This window comes from Aristolochia californica, unplaced genomic scaffold (assembly GCF_029961685.1).
Source record: "Aristolochia californica isolate CCGP_79_NKW_82.1479 unplaced genomic scaffold, dmAriCali1.0.hap1 SCAF_1, whole genome shotgun sequence".
Classification (NCBI taxonomy): Eukaryota; Viridiplantae; Streptophyta; class Magnoliopsida; order Piperales; family Aristolochiaceae; genus Aristolochia; species Aristolochia californica.
This window is the reverse complement of record NW_027181770.1, coordinates 37,111,273-37,131,452: the sequence shown is the minus strand read 5'-3', so window position 1 is coordinate 37,131,452 and position 20,180 is coordinate 37,111,273.

The window sequence follows — 20,180 nt, the reverse complement described above, 5'->3', positions numbered from 1 at the left end:
AGTCAAGACTCAGTTAAAAATCCCTGCCTCACCCTTTTTCCCGATGATTGCAAAACCTGATATATAAAGACTAAGAAGAGCTTACAATCCCTAAAAATTCCAGAAAGTCTTTGGAATTATCTCGCTCTACATTTGTGCACTGTGCATTTTCGTTTTAGATGTACACTTTTTTCAGAAATGAAAACTTTGAGTTTTCGCTCTCCCTTCATCCCGTAAACGAAAAAGGCATATAGATCACAACAAAATGAAAATTATAGAGTTCATGTACGGAAAAATATTTTAAACAAAAACAAATGTAAGGAAAGAAATTTTATTCACACACCACAAATGAACACAAAAGTTTTGTTGTCCAAGTTTGGGAAATTCCACTAGTTCAACCCTAACAGCTTGGAATTTTATAAAAAAGAGATTTCCTCCACACGTGCTTAAAAAATGGATTTGCATGTTTTAAACATGTTAAAGATGCAAATCTCCTTTGGATCCATAGCTTTTGAAGAGAATAAGAAATGCCCATTGAATTCTTAACTAAACGTGCGGTGGGATATTTACCCGAGTCAAACAAGCCATTATTTTGCCCATGTACAAAAAGCTGACCCAACGATCATGGATGATTGTAAAGTGATTTATCATGCGTAACGGGCTATATTACCCTACTAAATGACTGAATTAAAAATCCCTGCCTCCGCCTATTTCCCGACGATTGCAAAACCTGATATGTAAAAACTAAGAAGAGCTTACAATCCCTAAATATTACAGAAACTCTTTGGAATTATCTCTCTCTACATTTGGGCATTGTAATTTACATAAACTCTTTGGAATTATCTCTCTCTACATTCCACTAGTTCAACCCCAACAGCTTGAAATTTATAAGAAAGAGATTTCCTCCACACATGCTTTAAAATTGGATATGCATGTTTTAAACATGTTAAAGATGCAAATCACCTATGGATCCAGAGATTTTGAACAAACGCTCATTAAATTCTCAAGTGAACGTGCGGTGGGATATTTACACGAGCCAAACAAGTCATTATTTTTCCCATCTACAAAAAGCTGACCCAACGATCATGGATGATTGTAAAGTGATTTATCATGTGTAATGGGCTATATTACCCTAAGAAATAACTTATGGATTAGGAGTCAAGACTCACTTAAAAATCCCTGCCTCCCACTTTTTCCCGACGATTGCAAAACCTGATATATAAAAACTAAGAAGAGCATACAATCCCTAAAAATTACAGAAACTCTTTGGAATTATCTCGCTCTACATTTGTGCACAGTGCATTTTCATTTTAGATGTACACTTTTTTCATAAAACAAAACTTTGAGTTTTTCGCTCCCCTGCATCCCGTAAACCAAAAAGGCAAATAGATCACAACAAAATGAAAATTTTAGAGTTCATGAATGGAAAAAAATTTAAAAAAATAAAAAATGTAAGTAAATTTATTCACACACCACAAATGAACACAAAAGTTTTGTTGTGCAAGTTTTGGAAATTCCACTAGTTCAACCCTAACAGCTTGGAATTTTAAAGAAAGAGATTTCCTCCACACATGCTTAAAAAATGGATTTGCATGTTTTAAACTTGTTAAAGATGCAAATCACCTATGGATCCATAGCTTTTGAAGAGAATAATAAACGCTCATTAAATTCTCAAGTGAACATGCAGTGGGATATTTACCCGAGTCAAACAAGCCATTATTTTGCCCATCTACAAAAAGTTGTCCCAACGATCATGGATGATTGTAAAAGTGATTTATCATGCGTAACGGGCTATATTACCCTACGAAAAGACTTATGGATTGCGAGTCAAGACTCAGTTAAAAATCCCTGCCTCCCCCTATTTCCCGACGATTGCAAAACCTGATATATAAAAACTAAGAAAGCTTACAATCCCTAAAAATTACAGAAACTCTTTGGAATTATCTCGCTCTACATTTGTGCACTATGGATTTTCATTTTAAATGTACACTTTTTTCATAAATCAAAACTTCGAGTGTTCGCTATCCCTTCATCCCGTAAACCAAAAAGGCAAATAGATCACAACAAAATCAAAATTTTGGAGTTCAAGTACGGAAAAAATTTAAAACAATAACAAATGTAAGTAAATAAAATTTATTCACACACCACAAATGAAACCAAAAGTTTTGTTCTCCAAGTTTGGGAAATTCCACTAGTTCAACCCCAACTGCTTGGAATTTTATAGGAAAGAGATTCCCTCCACACATGCTTTAAAAATGGATATACATGTTTTAAACATGTTAAAGATGCAAATAACCTATGGATCCAAAGCTTTTGAAGAGAATAACAAACGCTCATTAAATTCTCAACTGACCGTGCGATGGGATATTTACCCGAGTCAAAGAAGCCATTCTTTTGCCCATCTACAAAAAGCTGACCCAACGATCATGGATGATCATTAAATTATTTATCATGTGTAACGGGCTATATTACCCTAAGAAATGAATTATGGATTGGGAGTCAAGACTCAGTTAAAAATCCCTGCCTCACCCTTTTTCCCGACGATTGCAAAACCTGATATATAAAATCTAATAAGAGCTTACAATCCCTAAAAATTACAGAAACTCTTTGGAATTATCTCGCTCTACATTTGTGCACTGTGCATTTTCATTTTAGATGTACACTTTTTTCATAAATGAAAACTTTGAGTTTTCGCTCTCCCTTCATCCCGTAAACGAAAAAGGCATATAGATCACAACAAAATGAAAATTTTAGAGTTCATGTACGGAAAAATATTTTAAACAAAAAAAAATGTAAGGAAAGAAATTTTATTCACACACCACAAATGAACACAAAAGTTTTGTTGTCCAAGTTTGGGAAATTCCACTAGTTCAACCCCAACAGCTTGAAATTTTATAAGAAATAGATTTCCTCCACACATGCTTTAAAATTGGATATGCATGTTTTAAACATGTTAAAGATGCAAATCACCTGTGGATCCAGAGCTTTTGAACAAACACTCATTAAATTCTCAAGTGAACGTGCGGTGGGATATTTACCCAAGTCAAATAAGCCCATATTTTGCCCATCTACAAAAAGCTGACCCAACGATCATGGATGATTGTAAAGTGATTTATCATGTGTAATGGGCTATATTACCCTAAGAAATGACATATGGATTGGGAGTCAAGACTCAGTTAAAAATCCCTGCCTCCCCCTTTTTCCCGACGATTGCAAAACCTGATACATAAAAACTTAGAAGAGCTTACAATCCGTAAAAATTACAGAAACTGTTTGGAATTATCTCGCTCTATATTTGTGCATTGTGCATTTCCATTCTACATGTACTCTTTTTCCTTAAAACAAAACATTAAGTTTTCGCCCTCCCTTCATCTCGTAAACCAAAAAGGCAAATAGATCACAACAAAATTAAAATTTAGGAGATCAAGTACGGAAAAAATTTCAAACAATAACAAATGTAAGTAAAGAAAATTTATTCACACACCACAAATGAACACAAAAGTTTTGTTGTCCAAGTTTGGGAAATTCCACTAGTTCAACCCCAACAGCTTGGAATTTTGTAGGAATGAGATTTCCTCCACACATGCTTTAAAAATGGATATGCATGTTTTAAACATGTTGAATATGAAAATCACCTATGGAACCAAAGCTTTTGAAGAGAATAACAAACGCTCATTAAATTCTCAAGTGAACGTGCGGTGGGATATTTACCCTAGTCAAACGAGCCATTACTTTGCCCATCTACAAAAAGCTGACCCAACGATCATGGATGATTGTAAAGTGATTTATCATGCGTAACGGGCTATATTACCCTAAGAAATGACTTATGGATTGGGAGTCAAGACTCGGTTAAAAATCCCTGCCTCCCCCTTTTTCCCGACGATTGCAAAACCTGATATATAAAAACTAAGAAGAGTTTACAATCCCTAAAAATTACAGAAACTCTTTGGAATTATCTCGCTCCACATTTGTGCATTTTGCATTTTCATTTTAGATGTACACTTTTTTCATAAATCAAAACTTTGAGTTTTCGCTCTCCCGACATCCCGTATACCAAAAAGGCAAATAGATCACAACAAAATAAAAATTTTGGAATTCAAGTACGGAAAAAATTTAAAAAAATAACAAATGTAAGTAAAGAAAATTTCTCACAGACCACAAATGAACACAAAAGTTTTGTTGTCCAAGTTTGGGAAATTCCATTAGTTCAACCCCAACAACTTGGAATTTTATAGGAATGAGATTTCATCGACACGTGCTTTAAAAATAGATATGTATGTTTTAAACATGTTAAATATGAAAATCACCTATGGATCCAAAGCTTTTGAAGAGAATAACAAACACTCAATAAATTCTCAAGTGAACGTGCGGTGGGATATTTACCCGACTCAAACGAGCCATTATTTTGCCCATCTACAAAAAGCTGACCCAACGATCGTGGATGATTGTAAAGTGATTTATCATGCGTAACGGGCTATATTACCCTAAGAAATAACTTATGGATTGGGAGTCAAGACTCTGTTAAAAATCCCTGCCTCCCCCTTTTTTCCGACGATTGCAAAACCTGATATATAAAAACAAAGAAGAGCTTACAATCGCTAAAAATTGTAGAAACTCTTTGGAATTATCTCTCTCAAAATTTGTACGATGTGAATTTCCATTCTACATGTACTCTTTTTTCTTAAAACCAAACATTGAGTTTTCGCTCTCCCTTCATCCCGTAAACCAAAAAGGCAAATAGATCACAACAAAATGAAAATTTTGGAGTTCAAGTACGGAAAAAATTTAAAACAATAACAAATGTAAGTAAAGAAAATTTATTCACACACCACAAATGAACACAAAAGTTTTTTTGTCCAAGTTTGGGAAATTCCACTAGTTCAACCCCAACAGCTTGGAATATTATAGGAAGGAGGTTTACTCCACACATGCTTTAAAAATGGATATGCATATTTTAAACATGTTAAAGATGCAAATCACCTATGGATCCAAAGCTTTTGAAGAGAATAACAAATGCTCATTAAATTCTCATGTGAACGTGCAGAGGGATATTTACCCGAATTAAACAAGCCATTATTTTGCCCAACTACAAAAAAAAGTTGACCCAACGATCATGGATGATTTTAAAGTGATTTATCATGCATAACGGGCTATATTACCCTAAGAAATGACTAATGGATTGGGAGTCAAGACTCAATTAAAATTCCCTGCCTCCCCCTTTTTCTCGACGATTGCAAAACCAGTTAGATAAAAAACCAAGAAGAGCTTACAATCCATAAAAATTACAAAAACTCTTTGGAATTATCTCGCTCTACATTTGTGCATTGTGCATTTCCATTCTACATGTACTCTTTTTTCTTAGAACAAAACTTTGAGTTTTCGCTCTCCCTTCATCCCGTAAACCAAAAAGGCAAATAGATCACAACAAAATGAAAATTTTGGAGTTCAAGTACAAAAAAAAATTAAAACAATAACAAATGTAAGTGAAGAAAATTTATTCACACACCACAAATGAACACAAAAGTTTTGTTGTCCAAGTTTGGAAAATTCCACTAGTTCAACCCTAACAGCTAGGAATTTTATAAGAAAGAGATTTCCTCCACACATGCTTAAAAAATGAATTTGCATGTTTTAAACATGTTAAAGATGCAAATAACCTAAGGATCCAAAGCTTTTGAAGAGAACAACAAACGCTCATTAAATTCTCATGTGAATGTGCGGTGGGATATTTACCCGACTCAAACAAGCCATTATTTTGCCCATTTGCAAAAAGCTGACCCGACGATCATGGATGATTGTAAAGTGATTTATCATGCGTAACGGGCTATATTACCCTAAGAAATGACTTATGGATTGGGAGTCAAGACTCAGTTATAAATCCCTGCCTCCCCCTTTTTCACGACGATTTCTAAACTTGATATATAAAAACTAAGAAGAGCTTACAATCCCTAAAAATTACAGAAACTCTTTGGAATTATCTCGTTCTACATTTGTGCATCGTGCATTTCCATTCTACATGTACTTTTTTTTCTTAAAACAAAACTTTGAGTTTTCGCTCTCCCTTCATCCCGTATACCAAAAAGGCAAATAGATCACAACAAAATGAAAATTTTGGAGATCAAGTACGGAAAAAATTTCAAACAATAACAAATGTAAGCAAAGAAAATTTATTCACACATCACAAATGAACACAAAAGTTTTGTTGTCCAAGTTTGGGAAATTCCACTAGTTCAACCCCAACAGCTTCGAATTTTATAGGAATGAGATTTCCTACACACATGCTTTAAAAATAGATATGCACGTTTGAAACATGTTAAATATGCAAATCACCTATGGATCCAAATCATTTGAAGAGAATAACAAACGCTCATAAAATTCTCAAGTGAACGTGCGGTGGGAAATTTACCCGAGGCAAACAAGCTATTATTTTGCCCATCTACAAATAGCTAACGCAACGATCATGGATGATTATAAAGTGATTTATTATGCGTAAAGGGCTATATTACCCTAAGAAATGACTTATGGATTGGGAGTCGAGACTCAGTTAAAAATCCCTGCCTCCCCCTTTTTCCCGACGATAGCAAAACCTGATATATAAAAACTAAGAAGACCTTACAATCCCTAAAAATTGACATAAACTCTTTCAAATTATCTCGCTCTACATTTGTGCATTGTGCATTTCCTTTCTACATGTACTTTTTTTTTTTAAAAACAAAACTTTGAGTTTTCGCTCTCCCTTCATCCCGTAAACCAAAAAGGCAAATAGATCAGAACAAAATGAAAATTTTGGAGTTCAAGTACGGAAAAAAGTTAAAACAATAACAAATGTAAGTATAGAAAATTTATTCACACACCACAAATGAAGACAAAAGTATTGTTGTCCAAGTTTTGGAAATTCCATTAGTTCAACCCCAACAGCTTGGAATTTTATAGGAAAGAGATTTCCTCCACACATGCCTTAAAAATGGATATGCATGTTTTAAACATGTTAAAGATGCAAATCACCTATGGATCCAAAGCTTTTGAAGAGAATAACAAACGCTCATTAAATTCTCAAGTAAATGTGCAGTGGGATATTTACCCGAGTCAAACAAGCTATTATTTTTCCAATCTACAAAAAGCTGACCCAATGATCATGGATGATTATAAAGTGATTTATCATGTGTAACGGGCTATATTACCCTAAGAAATGACTTATGGATTAGGAGTAAAGACTCAGTTAAAAATCCCTGCCTCCCCCTTTTTCCCGACGATTGCAAAACCCTATATCTAAAAACTAAGAAGAGCTTACAATCCCTAAAAATTACAGAAACTCTTTGGAATTATCTCTGTCTACATTTGTGCATTGTGCATTTCCATTCTACATTTACTCTTTTTTCTTAAAACAAAACTTTGAGTTTTCGCTCTCCCTTAAGCCCGTAAACCAAAAAGGCAAATAGATCAAAACAAAATGAAACTTTTGGAGTTCAAGTAGGGAAAAAATTTAATACAATAACAAATTTAAGTAAAGAAAATTTATTCACACACCACAAATGAAAACAAAAGTTTTAATGTCCAAATTTGGGAAATTCCACTAGTTCAACCCCAACAGTTTGGAATTTTATAGGAAAGAGATTTCCTCCACACATGCTTTAAAAATGGATATGCTTGTTTTAAATAAGTTAAAGATGCAAATCACCTACGGATCCAAAGCTTTTGAAGAGAATAACAAACGCTCATTAAATTCTCAAGTGAACGTGCTGTGGGATATTTACCCGAGTCAAACAAGCCATTATTTTGCCAATCAACAAAAAGCTGACCCAACGATCATGCATGATTGTAAAGTGATTTTCCATGCGTAACGGGCTATATTACCCTAAGAAATGACTTATGGATTGGGAGTCAAGACTCAGTTAAAAATCCCTGTCTCCCCCTTTTTCCCGACGATTGCAAAACCTGATATATAAAAACTAAGAAGAGCTTATAATCCCTAAAAATTACAGAAACTCTTTGGAATTATCTCTCTCTACATTTTTGCATTGTGCATTTCCATTCTACATGTTCTCTTTTTTCTTAAAACAAAACCTTGAGTTTTCGCTCTCCCTTCAGCCCGTAAACCAAAAAGGCAAATAGATCACAACAAAATGAAAATTTTGTACTTCAAGTACGGAAAAAATTTAAAACAATAACAAATGTAAGTAAAGAAAATTTATTCACACACCAAAAATGAACACAAAATTTTTGTTGTCGAAGTTTGGGAAATTCCACTAGTTCAACCCCAACAGCTTGGAATTTTATAGGAAATAGATTTCCTCCACACAAGCTTTAAAAATGGATATGCATGTTTTAAACATGTTAATGATGCAAATCACCTATGCATCCAAATCTTTTGAAGAGAATAACAAACACTCATTAAATTCTCAAGTGAACGTGCGGTGGGATATTTATCCGAGTCAAAAAAGCCATTATTTTGCCCATCTACCAAAAGTTGACCCAACGATCATGGGTGATTGTAAAGTGATTTATCATGCGTAACGGGCTATATTACCCTAAGAAATGACTTATTGATTGGGAGTCAAGACTCAATTAAAAATCCACGCCTCCCCCTTTTTCCCGACGATTGCAAAACCTGATATATAAAAACAAAGAAGAGCTTACAATCCCGAAAAATTACAGAAAATCTTTGGAATTATCTCGCTCTACATTTGTGCATTGTGCATTTCCATTCTACATGTACTCTTTTTTCTTAAAACAAAACTTTGAGTTTTGCGCTCTCCCTTCATCCCGTAAACCTAAAATGCAAATAGATGACAACAACGTGAAAATTTTGGAGTTCATGTACGGAAAAAATTTAAAACAATAACAAATGTAAGTAAAGAAAATTTATTCACACACCACAAATGAACACAAAAGTTTTGTTGTCCAAGTTTGGGAAATTTCACTAGTTCAACCCCAACAGCTTGGAATTTTAGAGGAAAGAGATTTCCTCCACACATGCTTTAAAAATGGATATGCATGTTTTAAAAATTTTAAAGATGCAAATCGCCTATGGATCCATAGCTTTTGAAGAGAATAACAAACACTCATTAAATTCTCAAGTGAACGTGCGGTGGGATATTTACCCGAGTCAAACAAGCCATTATTTTGCCCATCTACAAAAAGCTGACCCAACGATTGTGGATGATTGTAAAGTGATTTATCATTGGTAATGGGCTATATTACCCTAAGAAATGACTAATGGATTTGGAGTCAAGACTCAGTTAAAAATCCCTGCCTCCCCCTTTTTCCCGACGATTGCAAAACCTGATATATAAAAACTAAGAAGTGGTTACAATTCCTAAAAATTACAAAAACTCTTTGGAATTATCTCGCTCCACATTTGTGCACTGTGCATTTTCATTTTAGACGTACACTTTTTTCATAAATCAAAACTTTGAGTTTTCGCTATCCCTTCATCCCGTAAACCAAAAAGGTAAATAGATCACAACAAAAGGTAAATTTTAGAGTTCATGTACGGACAAAAATTTAAAACAATAACAAATGTATATAAAGAAAATTTATTCACACACCACAAATGAACACAAAAGTTTTGTTGTCCAAGTTTGAGAAATTCCACTAGTTCAACCCTAACAGCTTGGAATTTTATAAGAAAGACATTTCCTCCACACATGCTTAAAAAATGGATTTGCATGTTTTAAACATGTTAAAGATGCAAATAACCTATGGATCCATAGCTTTTAAAGAGAAACTCTCATTAAATTCTCAAGTGAACGTGCGGTGGGATATTTACCCGAGTCAAAGAAGCCATTACTTTGCCCATCTACAAAAAGCTGACCCAACGATCATGGATGATTGCAAAGTGATATATCATGCATAACGGGCTATATTACCATAATAAAACACATATGGATTGGGAGTCAAGACTTAGTTAAAAATCCATGCCTCCCCCTTTTTCCCGACGATTGCAAAACCTGATATAAAAAAACTAAGAAGAGCTTACAATCCCTAAAAATTAAAGAAACTCATTGGAATTATCTCGCTCTACATTTGTGCACTGTGCATTTTTATTTTAGATGTACACTTTTTTCATAAATACAAACTTTGAGTTTTTGGTCTCCCTTCATATCGCAAACCGAAAAGTCAAGTAGATTACAACAAAATGAAAATTTTAGCGTTCATGTCCGAAAAAAATTTAAAACAATAAAAAATGTAAGTAAAGAAAATTTATTCACACACCACAAATGAACACAAAAGTTTTGTTGTCCAAGTTTGGGAAATTCCACTAGTTCAACCCTAACTGCTTGGAATTTTATAAGAAAGAGATTTCCACCACACATTCTTAAAAATGGATTTCCTTGTTTTAAGCATGTTAAAGATGCAAATCACCTATTGATCCATAGCTTTTGAAGAGAATAACAAACGCTCATTAAATTCTCAACTGAACGTGCGGTGGGATATTTACACGAGTCAAACAAGCCATTAGTTTGCCCATCTACAAAAAGCTGACCCAACGATCATGGATGGTTGTAAAGTGACTTATCATGTGTAACGGCCTATATTACCATAATAAATCACATATGGATTGGGTGCCAAGACTAGTTAAAAATCCCTACCTCCCCCTTTTTCCCGACGATTGCAAAACATGATATACAAAAACTAAAAAGAGCTTACAATCCCTAAAAATTACAGAAACTCTTTGGACTTATCTCGCTCTACATTTGTGCACTGTGCATTTTCATTTTAGATATACACTTTTTTCATAAATAAAAACTTTGAGTTTTCGCTTTCCCTTCATCCCGTCAACCAAAAAGGCAAATCGATCACAACAAAATGAAAATTTTGGAGTGCCAGTACGGAAAAAAATTAAAACAATAACAAATGTAAGTAAAGAAAATTTATTCACACACCACAAATGAACACAAAATTTTTTTTGTCCAAGTTTGCGAAATTCCACTAGTTCAACACCAACAGCTTGGAATTTTATAGGAAAGAGATTTCCTCCACACATGCTTAAAAAATAGATTTGCATGTTTTAAACATGTCAAAGATGCAAATCACCTATGGATCCATAGCTTTTGAACAGAATAACAAACGCTCATTAAATTCTCAAGTGAACGTGCGGTAGGATATTTACCCCAGTCAAACAAGCCATTATTTTGCCCATCTACAAAAAGCTGACCCAACGATCGTGGATGATTGTAAAGTGATTTATCATTGGTAATGGGCTATATTACCCTAAGAAATGACTTATGGATTGGGAGTCAAGACTCAGTTAAAAATCCCTGCCTCCCCCTTTTTCCCGATGATTGCAAAACCTGATATATAAAAAATAAGAAGTTGTTACAATCCCTAAAAATTACAGAAACTCTTTGGAATTATCTCGCTCTACATTTGTGCACTGTGCATTTTCATATTAGATGTACACTTTTTTCATAAATCAAAACTTTGAGTTTTCGCTATCCCTTCATCCCATAAACCAAAAAGGCAAATAGATCACAACAAAATGTAAATTTTAGAGTTCATGTACGGAAAAAAATTTAAAAAAATAACAAATGTATGTAAAGAAAATTTATTCACACACCACAAATGAACACAAAAGTTTTGTTGTCCAAGTTTGGGAAATTCCACTAGTTCAACCCTAACAGCTTGGAATTTTATAAGAAAGACATTTCCTGCACACATGCTTAGAAAATGGATTTGCATGTTTTAAACATTTTAAAGATTCAAATAACCTATGGATCCATAGCTTTTAAAGAGAATAACAAAGGCTCATTAAAATCTCAAGTGAACGTGCAATGGGATATTTACCCGAGTGAAAGAAGCCATTACTTTGCCCATCTACAAAAAGCTGACCCAACGATCATGGATGATTGTAAAGTGATTTATCATGTGTAACGGGCTATATTACCATAATAAATCATATATGGATTGCGAGTCAAGACTTAGTTAAAAATCCATGCCTCCCCCTTTTTCCCGACGATTGCAAAACCTGATATAAAAAAACTAAGAAGAGCTTACAATCCCTAAAAATTACAGAAACTCAATGGAATTATATTTCTCTACATTTGTGCACTGTGCATTTTTATTTTAGATGTACACTTTTTTCATAAATCAAAACTTTGATTTTTCGCTCCCCCTTCATATCGTAAACCAAAAAGGCAAATAGATTACAACAAAACGAAAATTTAAGAGTTCATGTACGAAAAAAAATTTAAAAAAATAACAAATGTAAGTAAAAAAAAGTTATTCACACACCACTAATGAACACAAAAGTTTTGTTGTCCAAGTTTGGGAAATTCCACTAGTTCAACCCTAACTTCTTGGAATTTTATAAGCAAGAGATTTCCACCACACACGCTTAAAAATGGATTTGCATGTTTTAAGCATGTTAAAGATGCAAATCACCTATTGATCCATAGCTATTGAAGAGAATAACAAATGCTCATTAAATTCTCAACTGAACGTGCGGTGGGATATTTACACGACTCAAACAAGCCATTATTTTGCCCATCTACAAAAAGCTGACCCAACGATCATGGATGGTTGTAAAGTGACTTATCATGTGTAACGGCCTATATTACCATAATAAATCACATATGGATTGGGTGCCAAGACTAGTTAAAAATCCCTACCTCCCCCTTTTTCCCGACGATTGCAAAACCTGATATACAAAAACTAAAAAGAGCTTACACTCCCTAAAAATTACAGAAACTCTTTGGACTTATCTCGCTCTACATTTGTGCACTGTGCATTTTCATTTTAGATGTACACTTTTTTCATAAATAAAAACTTTGAGTTTTTCGCTCTCCCTTCATCCCGTAAACCAAAAAGGCAAATGGATCACAACAAAATGAAAATTTTGGAGTGCCAGTACGGAAAAAATTTAAAACAATAACAAATGTAAGTAAAGAAAATTTATTCACACACCACAAATGAACACAAAATTTTTGTTGTCCAAGTTTGGGAAATTCCACTAGTTCAACACCAACAGCTTGGAATTTAATAGGAAAGAGATTTCCTCCACACATGCTTAAAAAATAGATTTGCATGTTTTAAACATGTTAAAGATGCAAATCACCTATGGATCCAAGTGAACGTGCGGTGGGATATTTACCCGAGTCAAACAAGCCATTATTTTGCCCATCTACAAAAAGCTGACCCAACGATCGTGGATGATTGTAAAGTGATTTATCATTGGTAATGGGCTATATTACCCTAAGAAATGACTTATGGATTGGGAGTCAAGACTCAGTTAAAAATCCATGCCTCCGCCTTTTTCCCGATGATTGCAAAACCTGATATATAAAAAATAAGAAGTGGTTACAATCCCTAAAAATTACAGAAACTCTTTGGAATTATCACGCTCTACATTTGTGCACTGTGCATTTTCATATTAGATGTACATTTTTTTCATCAATCAAAACTTTGAGTTTTCGCTATCCCTTCATCCCATAAACCAAAAAGGCAAATAGATCACAACAAAATGTAAATTTTAGAGTTCATGTACGGAAAAAAATTTAAAAAAATAACAAATGTATGTAAAGAAAATTTATTCACACACCACAAATGAACACAAAAGTTTTGTTGTCCAAGTTTGGGAAATTCCACTAGTTCAACCCTAACAGCTTGGAATTTTAAAAGAAAGACATTTCCTCCACACATGCTTAAAAAATGGATTTGCATGTTTTAAACATTTTAAAGATTCAAATAACCTATGGATCCATAGCTTTTAAAGAGAATAACAAACGCTCATTAAATTCTCAAGTGAACGTGCAATGGGATATTTACCCGAGTGAAAGAAGCCATTACTTTGCCCAGCTACAAAAAGCGGACCCAACTATCATGGATGATTGTAAAGTGATTTATCTTGCGTAACGGGCTATATCACCATAATAAATCATATATGGATTGGGTGTCAAGACTTAGTTAAAAATCCATGCCTCCCCCTTTTTCCCGACGATTGCAAAACCTGATATAAAAAAACTAAGAAGAGCTTACAATCCCTAAAAATTACAGAAACTCAATGGAATTATCTTGCTCTACATTTGTGCACTGTGCATTTTTATTTTAGATGTACACTTTTTTCATAAATCAAAACTTTGATTTTTCGCTCCCCCTTCATATCGTAAACCAAAAAGGCAAATAGATTACAACAAAACGAAAATTTAAGAGTTCATGTACGAAAAAAAATTTAAAACAATAACAAATGTAAGTAAGGAAAATTTATTCACACACCACTAATGAACACAAAAGTTTTGTTGTCCAAGTTTGGGAAATTCCACTAGTTCAACCCAAACTTCTTGGAATTTTATAAGCAAGAGATTTCCTCCACACATGCTTAAAAAATGGATTTGCACGTTTTAAACATGCTAAAGATGCAAATCACCTATGGATCCATAGCTATTGAAGAGAATAAAAAACGCTCATTAAATTCACAAGTGAACGTGCGGTGGGATATTTACCCGAGTCAAACAAGCCATTATTTTTCCCATCTACAAAAAGCTGACCCGGCGATCATGGATGATTGTAAAGTGATTTATCATGCGTAACGGGCTATATTACCCTAATAATTGACTTATGGATTGGGTGTCAAGACTCAGTTAAAAATCCCTGCCTCCCCATTTTTCCTGATGATTGCAAAACCTGATATATAAAAACTAGAAGAGCATACAATCCCTAAAAATTACAGAAACTCTTTGGAATTATCTCTCTCTACATTTGTGCATTGTGCAATTCCATTCGACGTGTACTCTTTTTTCTTAAAACAAAACTTTGAGTTTTCGCTCTCCCTTCCTCCCGTAAACCAAAAAGGCAAATAGATCACAACAAAATGAAAATTTTGCAGTTCAAGTACCGAAAAAATTTAAAACAATAACAAATGTAAGAAATGAAAATTTATTCACACACAACAAATGAACACAAAAGTTTTGTTGTCCAAGTTTGGGAAATTCCACTAGTTCAAACCTAACAGCTTGGAATTTTATAAGAAAGAGATTTCCTCCACACATGCTTAAAAAATGGGTTTGCATGTTTTAAACATGTTAAAGATGCAAATCACCTATGGATCCAACGCTTTTGAAGAGAATAACAAACGCTCATTAAATTCTCAAGTGAACGTGCGGTGGGATATTCACCCGAGTCAAACAAGCCATTATTTTTCCCATCAACAAAAAGCTGACCCAACGATCATGGATGATTGTAAAGTGATTTATCATGCGGAACAGGCTATATTACCCTAATAAATGAATTATGGATTGGGAGTCAAGACTCAGTTATAAATCCCTGCCTCCCCCTTTTTCACGACGATTTCTAAACTTGATATATAAAAACTAAGAAGAGTTTACAATCCCTAAAAATTACAGAAACTCTTTGGAATTATCTCGTTCTACATTTGTGCATCGTGCATTTCCATTCTACATGTACTTTTTTTTCTTAAAACAAAACTTTGAGTTTTCGCTCTCCCTTCATCCCGTAAACCAAAAAGGCAAATAGATCACAACAAAATGAAAATTTTGGAGATCTAGTACGGAAAAAATTTCAAACAATGACAAATGTAAGCAAAGAAAATTTATTCACACATCACAAATGAACACAAAAGTTTTGTTGTCCAAGTTTGGGAAATTCCACTAGTTCAACCCCAACAGCTTCGAATTTTATAGGAATGAGATTTCCTACACACATGCTTTAAAAATAGATATGCACGTTTTAAACATGTTAAATATGCAAATCACCTATGGATCCAAATCATTTGAAGAGAATAACAAACGCTCATAAAATTCTCAAGTGAACGTGCGGTGGGAAATTTACCCGAGGCAAACAAGCTATTATTTTGCCCATCTACAAATAGCTAACGCAACGATCATGGATGATTGTAAAGTGATTTATTATGCGTAAAGGGCTATATTACCCTAAGAAATGACTTATGGATTGGGTGTCGAGACTCAGTTAAAAATCCCTGCCTCCCCCTTTTTCCCGACGACAGAAAAACCTGATATATAAAAACTAAGAAGACCTTACAATCCCTAAAAATTGAGAGAAACTCTTTGAAATTATCTCACTCTACATTTGTACTTTTTTTTTTAAAAAACAAAACTTTGAGTTTTCGCTCTCCCTTCATCCCGTAAACCAAAAAGGCAAATAGATCAGAACAAAATGAAAATTTTGGAGTTCAAGTACGGAAAAAAGTTAAAACAATAACAAATGTAAGTAAAGAAAATTTATTCACACACCACAAATGAACACAAAAGTATTGTTGTCCAAGTTTTGGAAATTCCATTAGTTCAACCCCAACAGCTTGGAATTTACCCTAATAAATGACTTATGGATTGGGTGTCAAGACTCAGTTAAAAATCCCTGCCTCCCCATTTTCCCGACGATTGCAAAACCTGATATATAAAAACTCAGAAGAGCTTACAATCCCTAAAAATTACAGAAACTCTTTGGAATTATCTCGCTCTACATTAGTGCACTGTGCATTTTCATTTTAGATGAACACTTTTTTCATAAATCAAAACTTTGAGTTTTCGCTCTCCCTTCATCCCGTAAACCAAAAAGCCAAATAGATCACAAAAAAATGAAAATTTTAGAGTTCAGGTACAGAAAAAATTATAAATCATTAAAAAATGTTAGTAAAGAAAATTTGTTCACACACCACAAATGAACACAAAAGTTTTGTTGTCCAAGTTTGGCAAATTCCACTAGTTCAACCCTAACAGCTTGGAATTTTATAAGAAAGAGATTTCCTCCACACATGCTTAAAAAATGGATTTGCATGTTTTAAACATGTTAAAGATGCAAATCACATATGGATCCATAGCTTTTGAAGAGAATAACAAACGCTCATTAAATTCTCAAGTGAACGTGCGGTGGGATATTTACCCGAGTCAAACAAGCCATTATTTTGCCCATCTACAAAAAGCTGACCCAACAATCATGGATGATTGTAAAGTGATTTATCATGCGTAACGGCCTATATTACCCTAAGAAATGATTTATGGATTGGGAGTCCAGACTCAGTGAAAAATCCCTGCCTCCCCCTTTTTTCGGACGATTAGAAAACCTAATATATAAAAACTAAGAAGAGCTTACAATCCCTAAAAATTACAGAAACTCTTTGTTATTATCTCGCTCTACATTTGTGCACTGTGCATTTTCATTTTAGATGTACAGTTTTTTCATCAATCAAAACTTTGTGTTTTCGCTTTCCCTTCATCCCGTAAACCAAAAAGGCAAATAGATCAAAACAAAATGAAAATATTAGAGTTCTTGTACGGAAAAAAATTTAAAACAATAAAAAATGTAAGTAAAGAAAATATATTCACACACCACAAATGAACACAAAAGTTTTGTTGTCCAACTTTGGGAAATTCCACTAGTTCAACCCTAACCGCTTGGAATTTTATAAGAAAGAGATTTCCTCCACATATGCTTAAAAAATGGATTTTCATGTTTTAAGCATGTTAAAGATGCAAATCACCTATGGATCCATAGCTTTTGAAGAGAATAACAAACGATCGTTAAATTCTCAAATGAACGTGCGGTGGGATATTTACCCGAGTCAAACAAGCCATTATTTTGCCCATCTACAAAAAGCTGACCCAACGATCATGGATGATTGTAAAGTGATTTATCAAGCGTAACGGGCTATATTACCCTAAGAAATGATTTATGGATTGGGAGTCCAGACTCAGTTAAAAATCCCTGCCTCCCCCTTTTTCCCGACGATTGGAAAACCTAATATATAAAAACTAAGAAGAGCTTACAATCCCTAAAAATTACAGAAACTCTTTGGAATTATCTCGCTCTACATTAGCGCACTGTGCATTTTCATTTTTGATGTTATGTTTTTTCATAAATGAAAACTTTGTGTTTTCTCTTTCCCTTCATCCCGTAAACCAAAAAGGCAAATAGATCAAAACAAAATGAAAATATTAGAGTTCATGTACGGAAAAAAATTTAAAACAATAACAAATGTAGGTAAAGAAAATATATTCACACACCACAAATGAACACAAAAGTTTTGTTGTCCAAGTATGGGAAATTCCACTAGTTCAACCCAAACCGCTTGGAATTTTATAAGAAAGAGATTTCCTCCACACATGCTTTAAAAATGGATTTTCATGTTTTAAACATGGTAAAGATGCAAATCACCTATGGATCCATAGCTTTTGAAGAGAATAACAAACGCTCATTAAATTCTCAAATGAACGTGCGGTGGGATATTTACCCGAGTCAAACAAGCCATTATTTTGCCCATCTACAAAAAGCTGACCCAACGATCATGGATGATTGTAAAGTGATTTATCAAGCGTAACGGGCTATATTACCCTAAGAAATGATTTATGGATTGGGAGTCCAGACTCAGTTAAAAATCCCTGCCTCCCCCTTTTTCCCGACGATTGGAAAACCTAATATATAAAAACTAAGAAGAGCTTACAATCCCTAAAAATTACAGAATCTCTTTGGAATTATCTCGCTCTACATTAGCGCACTGTGCATTTTCATTTTAGATGTTATGTTTTTTCATAAATCAAAACTTTGTGTTTTCTCTTTCCCTTCATCGCGTAAACCAAAAAGGCAAATAGATCAAAACAAAATGAAAATATTAGAGTTCATGTACGGAAAAAAATTTAAAACAATAACAAATGTAGGTAAAGAAAATATATTCACACACCACAAATGAACACAAAAGTTTTGTTGTCCAAGTTTGGGAAATTCCACTAGTTCAACCCAAACCACTTGGAATTTTATAAGAAAGAGATTTCCTCCACACAGGCTTTAAAAATGGATTTTCATGTTTTAAACATGGTAAAGATGAAAATCACCTATGGATCCATCGCTTTTGAAGAGAATAATAAACGCTCATTAAATTCTGAAGTGAACGTGCGGTGGGATATTTACCCGAGTCAAACAAGCCATTATTTTGCCCATCAACAAAAAGCTGACCCAACGATCATGGATGATTGTAAAGTGATTTATCATGCGTAACGGGCTATATGACCCTATGAAATGACTTATGTATTGGGAGTCAAGACTCAGTTAAAAAACCCTACCCCCCCCCTTTTTCCCGACCATTGCAAAACCTGATATATACAAACTAAGAAGAGCTAACAATCCCTAAAAATTACAGAAACTCTTTGGAATTATCTCTCTCTCGTTTGTGCATTGTGCATTTTTATTCTACATGTACTCTTTTTTCTTAAAACAAAACTTTGAGTTTTCGCTTTCCCTTCATCCCATAAACCAAAAAGGCAAATAGATCACAACAAAATGAAAATTTTGGAGTTCAAGGACGGAAAAAATTTAAACGAATAACAAATATAAGTAAAGAAAATTTATTCACACACCTCAAATGAACAGCAAAGTTTTGTTGTACAAGTTTGGGAAATTCCACTAGTTCAACCCCAACAGCTTGGAATTTTATAGGAAAGGGATTTCCTCCACACATGCTTTAAAAATGGATATGCATGTTTTGAACATGTTAAAGATTCAAATCACCTATGGATCCAAAGCTTTTGAAGAGAATAACAAACGCTCATTAAATTCTCAACTGAACGTGTGGTTGGATATTTACCCGAGTCAAACAAGCAATTAATTTGCCCATCTACAAAAAGCTGACCCAACGATCATGGATAATTGTAAAGTGATTTACCATGCGTAACGGGCTATATTACCCTAAGAAATTACTTATGGATTGGGGAGTCAAGACTCAGTTAAAAATCCCTGCCTCCCCCATTTTCCCGACGATTGCCAAACCTGATATATAAAAACTCAGAAGAGCTTACAATCCCTATAAATTACAGAAACTCTTTGGAAATATCTCGCTCTACATTAGTGCACTTTGCATTTTCATTTTAGATGTACACTTTTTTTATAAATCTAAACTTTGAGTTTTCGCTCTCCCATCATCCCGTAAACCAAAAAGCCAAATAGATCAGAAAAAAATGAAAATTTTAGAGTTCATGTACGGAAAAAAATTTAAAACAATAACAAATGTAAGTAAAGAAAATTTATTCACACACCACAAATGAACACAAAAGTTTTCTTGTCCAAGTTTGGCAAATGCCACTAGTTCAACCCTAATAGCTTGAAATTTTATAAGAAAGAGATTTCCTCCACACATGCTTAAAAAATGGATTTGCATGTTTTAAACATGTTAAAGATGCAAATCACCTATGGATCCAAAGCTTTTGAAGAGAATAACAAACGCTCATTTAATTCTC